The sequence below is a fragment of the Hyperolius riggenbachi genome, chromosome 1, assembly GCF_040937935.1.
Source record: "Hyperolius riggenbachi isolate aHypRig1 chromosome 1, aHypRig1.pri, whole genome shotgun sequence".
In the NCBI taxonomy this organism is placed as follows: domain Eukaryota; kingdom Metazoa; phylum Chordata; class Amphibia; order Anura; family Hyperoliidae; genus Hyperolius; species Hyperolius riggenbachi.
In genome coordinates this window covers 400,604,405-400,617,489 of record NC_090646.1, presented here as the reverse complement: position 1 = coordinate 400,617,489, position 13,085 = coordinate 400,604,405, and positions in this window count along the sequence as shown.

Below are 13,085 nucleotides of genomic sequence, written 5' to 3'. Positions count from 1 at the left end.
CTGGTCGCCGGCTGGTCGGAGGTCTGAAGCTGGGCTGCTCCTGACTCCTGCCTGTCACCGGGGAAGGCCGGGGGGGGTAAGCATAGGTTGTCAGCGGGGACGGCCACGGGGGGTGTAAAATCCCAAATTTGCACAACGTGCGCACTGACTGCAGCGGCAGGGGCGGCAACACAGGACTCCGGGTGTCACCCCCTAAGCATTAAGACACCCGGTGCGGGCCGCCCCTGCCGCTTGACGGTAGGTACGCCACTGCTTACCCCTACCCCACCCAGCAACCACTGCGGTGCCAGGTATAGTCCTGCAGATGCCCCACCACCCACCAGTGAGGCACACCATCCCTGGATCCCCCAGGTTAGATAGTGACAGCGACCCCCAGGTTAGATAGTGACAGGAAACCCCAGGTTAGATAGTGACAGCGACCCCCAGGTTAGGTAGTGACAGGTTAGATAGTTACAGCGACCCCCAGGTTAGAAAGTGACAGCGACCCCCAGGTTAGATAATGACAGGGACCCCCCAGGTTAGGCAGTGACAGGGACCCCCAGGTTAGTTAGTGACAGCAACTCCCAGGTTAGATAGTGACAGCGACCCCCAGGTTAGTGACAGCGACCCCCGTTTAGATAGTGACAGCAACCCCCAGGTTAGATAGTGACAGCAACCCCCAGGTTAGATAGTGACAGCGACCCCCAGGTTAGATAGTGACAGCGACCCCCAGGTTAGATAGTGACAGCGGCCCCCAGGTTAGATAGTTACAGCGACCCCCAGGTTAGAAAGTGACAGCGACCCCCAGGTTAGATAGTGACAGCGACCCCCAGGTTAGATAATGACAGGGACCCCCCAGGTTAGGCAGTGACAGGGACCCCCAGGTTAGTTAGTGACAGCAACTCCCAGGTTAGATAGTGACAGCGACCCCCAGGTTAGTGACAGCGACCCCCGTTTAGATAGTGACAGCAACCCCCATTTAGATAGTGACAGCGACCCCCCAGGTTAGATAGTGACAGCGACCCCCCAGGTTAGTGAAAGGGACCCCCCAGGTTAGTGAAAGGGACCCCCCAGGTTAGATAGTGACAGCAACCCCCAGGTTAGTTAGTGACAGCGACCCCCAGGTTAGTTAGTGACAGCGACCCCCAGGTTAGATAGTGACAGGGTCCCCCCAGCCCCCAGGTTAGATAGTGACAGCGACCCCCAGTTAGTGACAGGGACCCCCCAGGTTAGATAGTGACAGGGACCCCCCAGGTTAGATAGTGACAGCGACCCCCTAGGTTAGATAGTGACAGGGACCTCCCCCAGGTTAGATAGTGACAGGTGCCCTTCACACGTTGTGCAAATTTGGGATTTTACACCCCCCGTGGCCGTCCCCGCTGACAACCTACCCCCCCCCCCCCCCCCCCACCTCACCTCACCTCACAGGCCTTCCCCAGTGACAGGCAGGAGCAGCCCAGCTTCAGACCTCAGTATCAGCCGGCGACCAGTATGCGGGCGCACCGAACTCAGTGAACACCACGTTGTATATGCGGAAGTGATGTCACTTCCGTATATCAGTGCGGTGTCCGCTGGGTCCTAGCGCCCGCATACTGGTCGCCGGCTGGTCGGAGGTCTGAAGCTGGGCTGCTCCTGACTCCTGCCTGTCACCGGGGAAGGCCGGGGGGGGTAAGCATAGGTTGTCAGCGGGGACGGCCACGGGGGGTGTAAAATCCCAAATTTGCACAACGTGCGCACTGACTGCAGCGGCAGGGGCGGCAACACAGGACTCCGGGTGTCACCCCCTAAGCATTAAGACACCCGGTGCGGGCCGCCCCTGCCGCTTGACGGTAGGTACGCCACTGCTTACCCCTACCCCACCCAGCAACCACTGCGGTGCCAGGTATAGTCCTGCAGATGCCCCACCACCCACCAGTGAGGCACACCATCCCTGGATCCCCCAGGTTAGATAGTGACAGCGACCCCCAGGTTAGATAGTGACAGCGACCCCCAGGTTAGATAGTGACAGGAAACCCCAGGTTAGATAGTGACAGCGACCCCCAGGTTAGGTAGTGACAGGTTAGATAGTTACAGCGACCCCCAGGTTAGAAAGTGACAGCGACCCCCAGGTTAGATAATGACAGGGACCCCCCAGGTTAGGCAGTGACAGGGACCCCCAGGTTAGTTAGTGACAGCAACTCCCAGGTTAGATAGTGACAGCGACCCCCAGGTTAGTGACAGCGACCCCCGTTTAGATAGTGACAGCAACCCCCAGGTTAGATAGTGACAGCAACCCCCAGGTTAGATAGTGACAGCGACCCCCAGGTTAGATAGTGACAGGGATCCCCCAGGTTAGATAGTGACAGCGACCCCCAGGTTAGATAGTGACAGGAAACCCCAGGTTAGATAGTGACAGCGACCCCCATTTAGATAGTGACAGCGACCCCCCAGGTTAGATAGTGACAGCGACCCCCCAGGTTAGTGAAAGGGACCCCCCAGGTTAGTGAAAGGGACCCCCCAGGTTAGATAGTGACAGCAACCCCCAGGTTAGTTAGTGACAGCGACCCCCAGGTTAGTTAGTGACAGCGACCCCCAGGTTAGATAGTGACAGGGTCCCCCCAGGTTAGATAGTGACAGTGACCCCCCCGGTTAGATAGTGACAGCGACCCCCCAGGTTAGATAGTGACAGGGATCCCCCAGGTTAGATAGTGACAGGGATCCCCCAGGTTAGATAGTGACAGCGACCCCCAGGTTAGATAGTGACAGGAAACCCCAGGTTAGATAGTGACAGCGACCCCCAGGTTAGGTAGTGACAGCGACCCCCGGTTAGGTAGTGACAGCGACCCCCCAGGTTAGATAGTGACAGTGACCCCCCCGGTTAGATAGTGACAGCGACCCCCCAGGTTAGATAGTGACAGGGATCCCCCAGGTTAGATAGTGACAGCGACCCCCAGGTTAGTGACAGCGACCCCCCAGGTTAGATAGTGACAGTGACCCCCAGGTTAGATAGTGACAGCAACCCCCAGGTTAGATAGTGACAGCGACCCCCAGGTTAGATAGTGACAGCGACCCCCAGGTTAGATAGTGACAGCGACCCCCAGGTTAGATAGTTACAGCGACCCCCAGGTTAGAAAGTGACAGCGACCCCCAGGTTAGATAGTGACAGCGACCCCCAGGTTAGATAATGACAGGGACCCCCCAGGTTAGGCAGTGACAGGGACCCCCAGGTTAGTTAGTGACAGCAACTCCCAGGTTAGATAGTGACAGCGACCCCCAGGTTAGTGACAGCGACCCCTGTTTAGATAGTGACAGCAACCCCCATTTAGATAGTGACAGCGACCCCCCAGGTTAGATAGTGACAGCGACCCCCCAGGTTAGTGAAAGGGACCCCCCAGGTTAGTGAAAGGGACCCCCCAGGTTAGATAGTGACAGCAACCCCCAGGTTAGTTAGTGACAGCGACCCCCAGGTTAGTTAGTGACAGCGACCCCCAGGTTAGATAGTGACAGGGTCCCCCCAGCCCCCAGGTTAGATAGTGACAGCGACCCACAGTTAGTGACAGGGACCCCCCAGGTTAGATAGTGACAGGGACCCCCCAGGTTAGATAGTGACAGCGACCCCCTAGGTTAGATAGTGACAGGGACCTCCCCCAGGTTAGATAGTGACAGGTGCCCTTCACACGTTGTGCAAATTTGGGATTTTACACCCCCCGTGGCCGTCCCCGCTGACAACCTACCCCCCCCCCCCCCCCACCTCACCTCACCTCACAGGCCTTCCCCAGTGACAGGCAGGAGCAGCCCAGCTTCAGACCTCAGTATCAGCCGGCGACCAGTATGCGGGCGCACCGAACTCAGTGAACACCACGTTGTATATGCGGAAGTGATGTCACTTCCGTATATCAGTGCGGTGTCCGCTGGGTCCTAGCGCCCGCATACTGGTCGCCGGCTGGTCGGAGGTCTGAAGCTGGGCTGCTCCTGACTCCTGCCTGTCACCGGGGAAGGCCGGGGGGGGTAAGCATAGGTTGTCAGCGGGGACGGCCACGGGGGGTGTAAAATCCCAAATTTGCACAACGTGCGCACTGACTGCAGCGGCAGGGGCGGCAACACAGGACTCCGGGTGTCACCCCCTAAGCATTAAGACACCCGGTGCGGGCCGCCCCTGCCGCTTGACGGTAGGTACGCCACTGCTTACCCCTACCCCACCCAGCAACCACTGCGGTGCCAGGTATAGTCCTGCAGATGCCCCACCACCCACCAGTGAGGCACACCATCCCTGGATCCCCCAGGTTAGATAGTGACAGCGACCCCCAGGTTAGATAGTGACAGCGACCCCCAGGTTAGATAGTGACAGGAAACCCCAGGTTAGATAGTGACAGCGACCCCCAGGTTAGGTAGTGACAGGTTAGATAGTTACAGCGACCCCCAGGTTAGAAAGTGACAGCGACCCCCAGGTTAGATAATGACAGGGACCCCCCAGGTTAGGCAGTGACAGGGACCCCCAGGTTAGTTAGTGACAGCAACTCCAAGGTTAGATAGTGACAGCGACCCCCAGGTTAGTGACAGCGACCCCCGTTTAGATAGTGACAGCAACCCCCATTTAGATAGTGACAGCGACCCCCCAGGTTAGATAGTGACAGCGACCCCCCAGGTTAGTGAAAGGGACCCCCCAGGTTAGTGAAAGGGACCCCCCAGGTTAGATAGTGACAGCAACCCCCAGGTTAGTTAGTGACAGCGACCCCCAGGTTAGTTAGTGACAGCGACCCCCAGGTTAGATAGTGACAGGGTCCCCCCAGGTTAGATAGTGACAGTGACCCCCCCGGTTAGATAGTGACAGCGACCCCCCAGGTTAGATAGTGACAGGGATCCCCCAGGTTAGATAGTGACAGCGACCCCCAGGTTAGATAGTGACAGGAAACCCCAGGTTAGATAGTGACAGCGACCCCCAGGTTAGGTAGTGACAGCGACCCCCGGTTAGGTAGTGACAGCGACCCCCCAGGTTAGATAGTGACAGTGACCCCCCCGGTTAGATAGTGACAGCGACCCCCCAGGTTAGATAGTGACAGGGATCCCCCAGGTTAGATAGTGACAGCGACCCCCAGGTTAGTGACAGCGACCCCCCAGGTTAGATAGTGACAGTGACCCCCAGGTTAGATAGTGACAGCAACCCCCAGGTTAGATAGTGACAGCGACCACCTAGGTTAGATAGTGACAGGGACCTCCCCCAGGTTAGATAGTGACAGGTGCCCTTCACACGTTGTGCAAATTTGGGATTTTACACCCCCCGTGGCCGTCCCCGCTGACAACCTACCCCCCCCCCCCCCCCCCCACCTCACCTCACCTCACAGGCCTTCCCCAGTGACAGGCAGGAGCAGCCCAGCTTCAGACCTCAGTATCAGCCGGCGACCAGTATGCGGGCGCACCGAACTCAGTGAACACCACGTTGTATATGCGGAAGTGATGTCACTTCCGTATATCAGTGCGGTGTCCGCTGGGTCCTAGCGCCCGCATACTGGTCGCCGGCTGGTCGGAGGTCTGAAGCTGGGCTGCTCCTGACTCCTGCCTGTCACCGGGGAAGGCCGGGGGGGGTAAGCATAGGTTGTCAGCGGGGACGGCCACGGGGGGTGTAAAATCCCAAATTTGCACAACGTGCGCACTGACTGCAGCGGCAGGGGCGGCAACACAGGACTCCGGGTGTCACCCCCTAAGCATTAAGACACCCGGTGCGGGCCGCCCCTGCCGCTTGACGGTAGGTACGCCACTGCTTACCCCTACCCCACCCAGCAACCACTGCGGTGCCAGGTATAGTCCTGCAGATGCCCCACCACCCACCAGTGAGGCACACCATCCCTGGATCCCCCAGGTTAGATAGTGACAGCGACCCCCAGGTTAGATAGTGACAGCGACCCCCAGGTTAGATAGTGACAGGAAACCCCAGGTTAGATAGTGACAGCGACCCCCAGGTTAGGTAGTGACAGGTTAGATAGTTACAGCGACCCCCAGGTTAGAAAGTGACAGCGACCCCCAGGTTAGATAATGACAGGGACCCCCCAGGTTAGGCAGTGACAGGGACCCCCAGGTTAGTTAGTGACAGCAACTCCAAGGTTAGATAGTGACAGCGACCCCCAGGTTAGTGACAGCGACCCCCGTTTAGATAGTGACAGCAACCCCCATTTAGATAGTGACAGCGACCCCCCAGGTTAGATAGTGACAGCGACCCCCCAGGTTAGTGAAAGGGACCCCCCAGGTTAGTGAAAGGGACCCCCCAGGTTAGATAGTGACAGCAACCCCCAGGTTAGTTAGTGACAGCGACCCCCAGGTTAGTTAGTGACAGCGACCCCCAGGTTAGATAGTGACAGGGTCCCCCCAGGTTAGATAGTGACAGTGACCCCCCCGGTTAGATAGTGACAGCGACCCCCCAGGTTAGATAGTGACAGGGATCCCCCAGGTTAGATAGTGACAGCGACCCCCAGGTTAGATAGTGACAGGAAACCCCAGGTTAGATAGTGACAGCGACCCCCAGGTTAGGTAGTGACAGCGACCCCCGGTTAGGTAGTGACAGCGACCCCCCAGGTTAGATAGTGACAGTGACCCCCCCGGTTAGATAGTGACAGCGACCCCCCAGGTTAGATAGTGACAGGGATCCCCCAGGTTAGATAGTGACAGCGACCCCCAGGTTAGTGACAGCGACCCCCCAGGTTAGATAGTGACAGTGACCCCCAGGTTAGATAGTGACAGCAACCCCCAGGTTAGATAGTGACAGCGACCCCCAGGTTAGATAGTGACAGCGACCCCCAGGTTAGATAGTGACAGCGACCCCCAGGTTAGATAGTTACAGCGACCCCCAGGTTAGAAAGTGACAGCGACCCCCAGGTTAGATAGTGACAGCGACCCCCAGGTTAGATAATGACAGGGACCCCCCAGGTTAGGCAGTGACAGGGACCCCCAGGTTAGTTAGTGACAGCAACTCCCAGGTTAGATAGTGACAGCGACCCCCAGGTTAGTGACAGCGACCCCTGTTTAGATAGTGACAGCAACCCCCATTTAGATAGTGACAGCGACCCCCCAGGTTAGATAGTGACAGCGACCCCCCAGGTTAGTGAAAGGGACCCCCCAGGTTAGATAGTGACAGCAACCCCCAGGTTAGTTAGTGACAGCGACCCCCAGGTTAGTTAGTGACAGCGACCCCCAGGTTAGATAGTGACAGGGTCCCCCCAGCCCCCAGGTTAGATAGTGACAGCGACCCCCAGTTAGTGACAGGGACCCCCCAGGTTAGATAGTGACAGGGACCCCCCAGGTTAGATAGTGACAGCGACCCCCTAGGTTAGATAGTGACAGGGACCTCCCCCAGGTTAGATAGTGACAGGTGCCCTTCACACGTTGTGCAAATTTGGGATTTTACACCCCCCGTGGCCGTCCCCGCTGACAACCTACCCCCCCCCCCCACCTCACCTCACCTCACAGGCCTTCCCCAGTGACAGGCAGGAGCAGCCCAGCTTCAGACCTCAGTATCAGCCGGCGACCAGTATGCGGGCGCACCGAACTCAGTGAACACCACGTTGTATATGCGGAAGTGATGTCACTTCCGTATATCAGTGCGGTGTCCGCTGGGTCCTAGCGCCCGCATACTGGTCGCCGGCTGGTCGGAGGTCTGAAGCTGGGCTGCTCCTGACTCCTGCCTGTCACCGGGGAAGGCCGGGGGGGGTAAGCATAGGTTGTCAGCGGGGACGGCCACGGGGGGTGTAAAATCCCAAATTTGCACAACGTGCGCACTGACTGCAGCGGCAGGGGCGGCAACACAGGACTCCGGGTGTCACCCCCTAAGCATTAAGACACCCGGTGCGGGCCGCCCCTGCCGCTTGACGGTAGGTACGCCACTGCTTACCCCTACCCCACCCAGCAACCACTGCGGTGCCAGGTATAGTCCTGCAGATGCCCCACCACCCACCAGTGAGGCACACCATCTCCTACTCCAGAGCTGAGCTCCTGGATTGGGAGGCCCACGCTGGCAGCACTAAAGAGGACATACCACCCCTGCGAGACTTAGTTTGGGCCCATGTGGAACACCTTAACAGCAGGTGCATATGGCCCCCCAGGAAAATCCGCCACAGAAGGAGGAGGGCCGGCGCACAAGAGAGACTTAAAAGGAAGGGCTTGCGCTCACCCATCCCTGCTATTCTCCTGGCCAACGTCCGCTCGCTCCCAAACAAGCTGGATGAACTTGAAATTCTGCTTGGCAGTAAAAATCCGATCAGCGGTAACACCCCAGTCCTCTGCTTTACTGAGACCTGGCTTAATGATGGAATCCCGGACAATGCACTCCTCCTCCCAGGTTATAATCTCTACCGAGCCGATCGCTACCACGCTCTCTCCGGCAAAAGCAAAGGAGGAGGCATCTGCCTCTTTGTCAGTACAGCCTGGTGTACCAACACCATCATCCTGCACAAGAGCTGCTCCCCTGATGTGGAACTCCTTCTCGTCAACTGCAGGCCTGCATATTCACCCAGGGAGTTCTCCTCCTATGTTTTTGTAGGAGTCTACATACCTCCAGATGCTGACACCAAATCTGCCTTATGCACAGTAGGAGACTCCATCCAACGGTGGGAGACAGCCCTCCCGGACTCCCTCTTCATCATCTTAGGTGACTTCAATAGAGCTAACCTTCGGCTGGAGCTGCCCCGCTACAGACAGCACATCACGGGCTTGATTCACAAAGCGGTGCTAACCTACTTAGCACGTCTAAAGTCTTTAGACGCGCTAACCAGGGTGCTAAGTAGGTTAGCACCGGATTTCTCAATCAGATCGCGCACTAACTTTGTGCGCGCAAAGTTTTACGCGCGCTAAGTCCCATAGGCTTTAATGGGCACTTCGCGCGGAGCGCCCTGCGCTCTGTGCAGTACGCGCGTAAAGTTTTACGCGCATAAAGTTTTGCGCGCGTAAAGTTTTATGCGCGAAAAGTTTGTTTAGACGTGCTAAGGGGGTTTTCACAGGCGTGCTAACAGTTAGCACCGCTTTGTGAATCAAGCCCCACGTGTCCCACAAGAAATGGGAACACCCTGGATCACTGCTACACTGTGCTCAATCAAGCGTACAAGGCAAATTGTTGGGCTGCACTGGGAAACTCGGATCACTGCCTTATCCACTTGATCCCCACCTACAGAAGACAACTCGAGTCAGCCAAGCCCACCATCAGAACCACCAGAGTATGGTCAGATGAGGCTAAGTTACAACTTCAAGGCTGCCTCGACTGCACCGACTGGTCTGCTCTGGAGGCCCCCTGTCTGGATGAATGGACTGAGAATGTCACCGCCTACATCCGCTTCTGTGAGGAGTCCTGTATCCCCACAAAGTCCTTCAGAGTCTTCCCGAATAACAAACCTTGGTTTCACGGAGAGCTGCGCCGGCTCCGGAAATCCAAAGAGGAAGCCCACAAATCCGGCACCCCAGAGGAGTTCAGGGATGCCAGAAACGCACTAAATCGGGAGCTAAGAGCGGTAAAGCACAACTACGCAAATAAGCTGAGGCTTAGCCTCCAGTCCAACAGCCCGAGAGAAGTTTGGAAGGGTCTCCGAGCAGCCACTAACTTTAAAGCCAAACCCCTTCAAGCTACACCTAGCAGAGAACTCGTGGAGGAGCTCAACAAGTTTTACTGCAGATTTGAAAACAACCTCTCCCCTCCTGGAGCCCAGGAATCCATGGTACGAGTCCCTCCATCCACCCAGCCTGCACAGATCTCCTCTACTCCAGTGAGGGTCTCCGAGGCCGACGTCCTGAAGCTCCTACGGAAGACCAATCCACGGAAAGCCTCAGGCCCGGACGGTGTGTCATCATCCTGCCTGAAAAGCTGCGCTAGCCAGCTGGCCCCTGTCCTCACGTCCATATTCAACAGATCACTAGCAGAAGGCAAGGTCCCCGCCTGTCTCAAGAAATCCGTGATCATTCCTGTCCCCAAAAAACCAGGGCTGTCCGATCTAAACAACTACAGGCCTGTGGCCCTAACTCCCACCATTATGAAAACCTTCGAGAGACTGGTCCTCACCTACCTGAAAGGCTCCACGGATGCCTGCCTGGACCCACTCCAATTTGCTTACAGGTCAAACAGGTCCACGGATGATGCCATAAACACCAGCCTGGCGTATATCATGGATCACCTGGACAGACCTGACACCTATGCAAGGATTCTCTTCCTTGACTTCAGTTCTGCCTTTAATACCATTTGCCCCAACATCCTACATCGCAACCTCACTTGGTCTCGACTTCACCCTTTGTGGTTGGATTAAAGACTTCCTCACCAACAGGACACAACTAGTTAAACTCGGCAACTGCTCCTCTCAGGAAAGAACCACCAACACGGGGGCCCCGCAAGGTTGTGTGCTGTCCCCATTCCTGTTTTCCTTGTACACGAACGACTGTTCCTCATCCACAAACTCTGTCAAGGTCGTTAAATTTGCAGACGACACTACCATCCCTGGCCTCATTGGGGGTGATGGGGAGAATGACTACAGAAACGAGATTGAACGCATTTGCAATTGGTGTAAGGAACACAATCTGGTACTGAACGCAGGGAAAACAGTTGAACTGGTTATCGACTTTAGAAGGCGCCCTTCCACAATCAACGCTGTCTCCATTGAGGGCACTGAGGTTAACAGGGTGTCTAGCGTACGGTTCCTGGGCACCACCATCACAAATGACTTGAAATGGCTGGATAACACCACAAACACTCAAAGAAAAGCGCAACAAAGGATGTACTTCCTGAGACAACTCAGGAAGTTTGGAATGCCGAGGGAACTGTTGACTTGCTTCTACACGGCCACCATTGAGTCGATCCTCTGTTCCTCGATTATCGTATGGTATGCTGGAGCAACTGCAAGGGACAGACTCAAACTTCAGAGGGTTATCAACTCTGTGGAGAAGATAATAGGGTCACCCCTGCCACCACTGGACCTCTTGTTCACCTCCAGACTATGGTCCAGGGCAAATAAGATAGTGAATGACCCTTCACACCCTGGCTGGCACCGCTTTAATCGGCTTCCCTTAGGCCGTCGCTTCCGCACCATCCCCACTAGAACCACCAGGCACAGGAATACTTTCTTCCCTCAAGCTGTACTGCACCTGAACTCTCGCTCCCTCTCATACGAGGTCCCCTAGCCTTCCACTCTCGCCACTCCTGCCTCGTGGCATTGCTGATTTTGTCTTTTTGTCTTTCTTTGTATCAATGTATCTGTATGACTAACAGCCGCTTGTAAACTGTTGTTCCTTGCCATGCCGTGTATGCCAGAAATAATTCCGGGTGTGACACCTGTTACACTCGGCGAATAAAAGAGATTCTGATTCTGATTCACTAAATATTGATTTCATTTCTTTTTTGTGGTGCCCAAATGTATGTACCTGCTTAATTTTGTTTAACCTCCCTGGCGGTAAGCCCGTGCTCAGCACGGGCTATGCCGTGCAGGGGGATTTCTCAGGCCCTGCTGAGTCGATTTTTATTAAAAAAAATTTTGCAGCACGCAGCTAGCACTTTGCTAGCTGCGTGTGCCCTCTGATTGCCGCCACTTGCCGCCGATTACCCACCGCTCGCTTCGCCGTGACGCACCCCCCCAGACCCCATGCGCTGCCTGGCCAATCAGTGCCAGGCAGCGCTGAGGGGTAGTGCGGGACTCCCAATGACGTCACGATGTCCATGACGTCGGTGCTGTCATGCCGCCCGTCGCCATGGCGACGGGGGAAGCCCTCCGGGAGATCCCGTTCTTTGTACGGGATCTCCTGATCTCCGATCGCCTCCGGCGATCGGAGGGGCTGGGGGGATGCCGCTGAGCAGCGGCTATCATGTAGCGAGACTTTGTCTCGCTACATGGAAATTTTTTTTTTTTAAAAAGACTTTGCTGCCCCCTGCCGGATTTTTAATAAACCGCCAGGAGGGTTAAACAATTATTGCACACTTTCTGTAAATCCAATGAACTTCATTTCACTTCTCAAATATCACTGTGTGTGTCTCCTATATGATATATTTAACCACTTCCCGACCGCCCAACGCACAGAGGCAACCGGGAAGTGGACCCCGCAAGGTCCTTGTAGGGGCATGGGCAGAGCGATCGCGTCATCCGTGACGCGATCCTCCGCCGGGGATCGATGGCCGGGCATTTAGCCTCTGCTCGCCGGCCACTTAGCAGCGCCGGCGAGCGGAGGAATATAGGTAACCGGCCAATCAAGGAGTATAAGGCACTTTGTTAGGTAAACAAAGTGCCTTATACATGCTTCCTCCTCGCCTCGTGGTCTCATTGTTCCAGAGACCACCAGCGAGGAGGAAGCATTTTGTAAGTTACACATTGCACAGCTTTTTTTGCCCACAGCCCCCCTGATCTCCCACCCCAGGCTTCATACCCCCCTGATCACCCCAGCAGACCCCTGCCCAGCACCCTTGCACCCCTCTAAACCCCCCCCCCCCCACCTGCCACTAACTTTTGACGCTATCCCTTAGATTAGGTCCCTAACTGCCTCCTAATGACCCCTGATCCCCCCCCCCCTACCTTTAGATCACCCCCAGACCCCATCCCAGACTACCCCCCTGTATACTGTATACATCTGTATACAGCTACCTTACCCCCTGATCCCCCTCTGATCACCTGTCTATCACCTGTCCATCACCCCTCAGCACCCCCACCCATCAGAGCAAACCCTAACTGCCCCGCGGGGGCAACCGATCACCTGCCCAGACCCTCGATTGCCCTCATACCCCCCTCCTGATTACATCCCCTGCGCATTGTTTACAAAAAATAAAATCTTCTATGAACTCACCATACTCCTAACAGAATATCTTGGGGTGTCTTCTTTCTAAAATGGGAACATTTGTGGGGTTCCTATACTGCCCTGGCATTTTAGGGGCCCTAAACCGTGAGGAGTAGTCTGGAAATCAAATGCCGCAAAATGACCTGTGAAATCCTAAAGGTACTCATTGGACTTTGGGCCCCTTAGCGCAGTTAGGGTGAAAAAAGTGCCACACATGTGATATCGCCGTACTCGGGAGAAGTAGTACAATGTGTTTTGGGGTGTATTTTTACACATACCCATGCTGGGTGGGAGAAATACCTCTGTAAATGACAATCTTTTGATTTTTTTTTACACACAATTGTCCA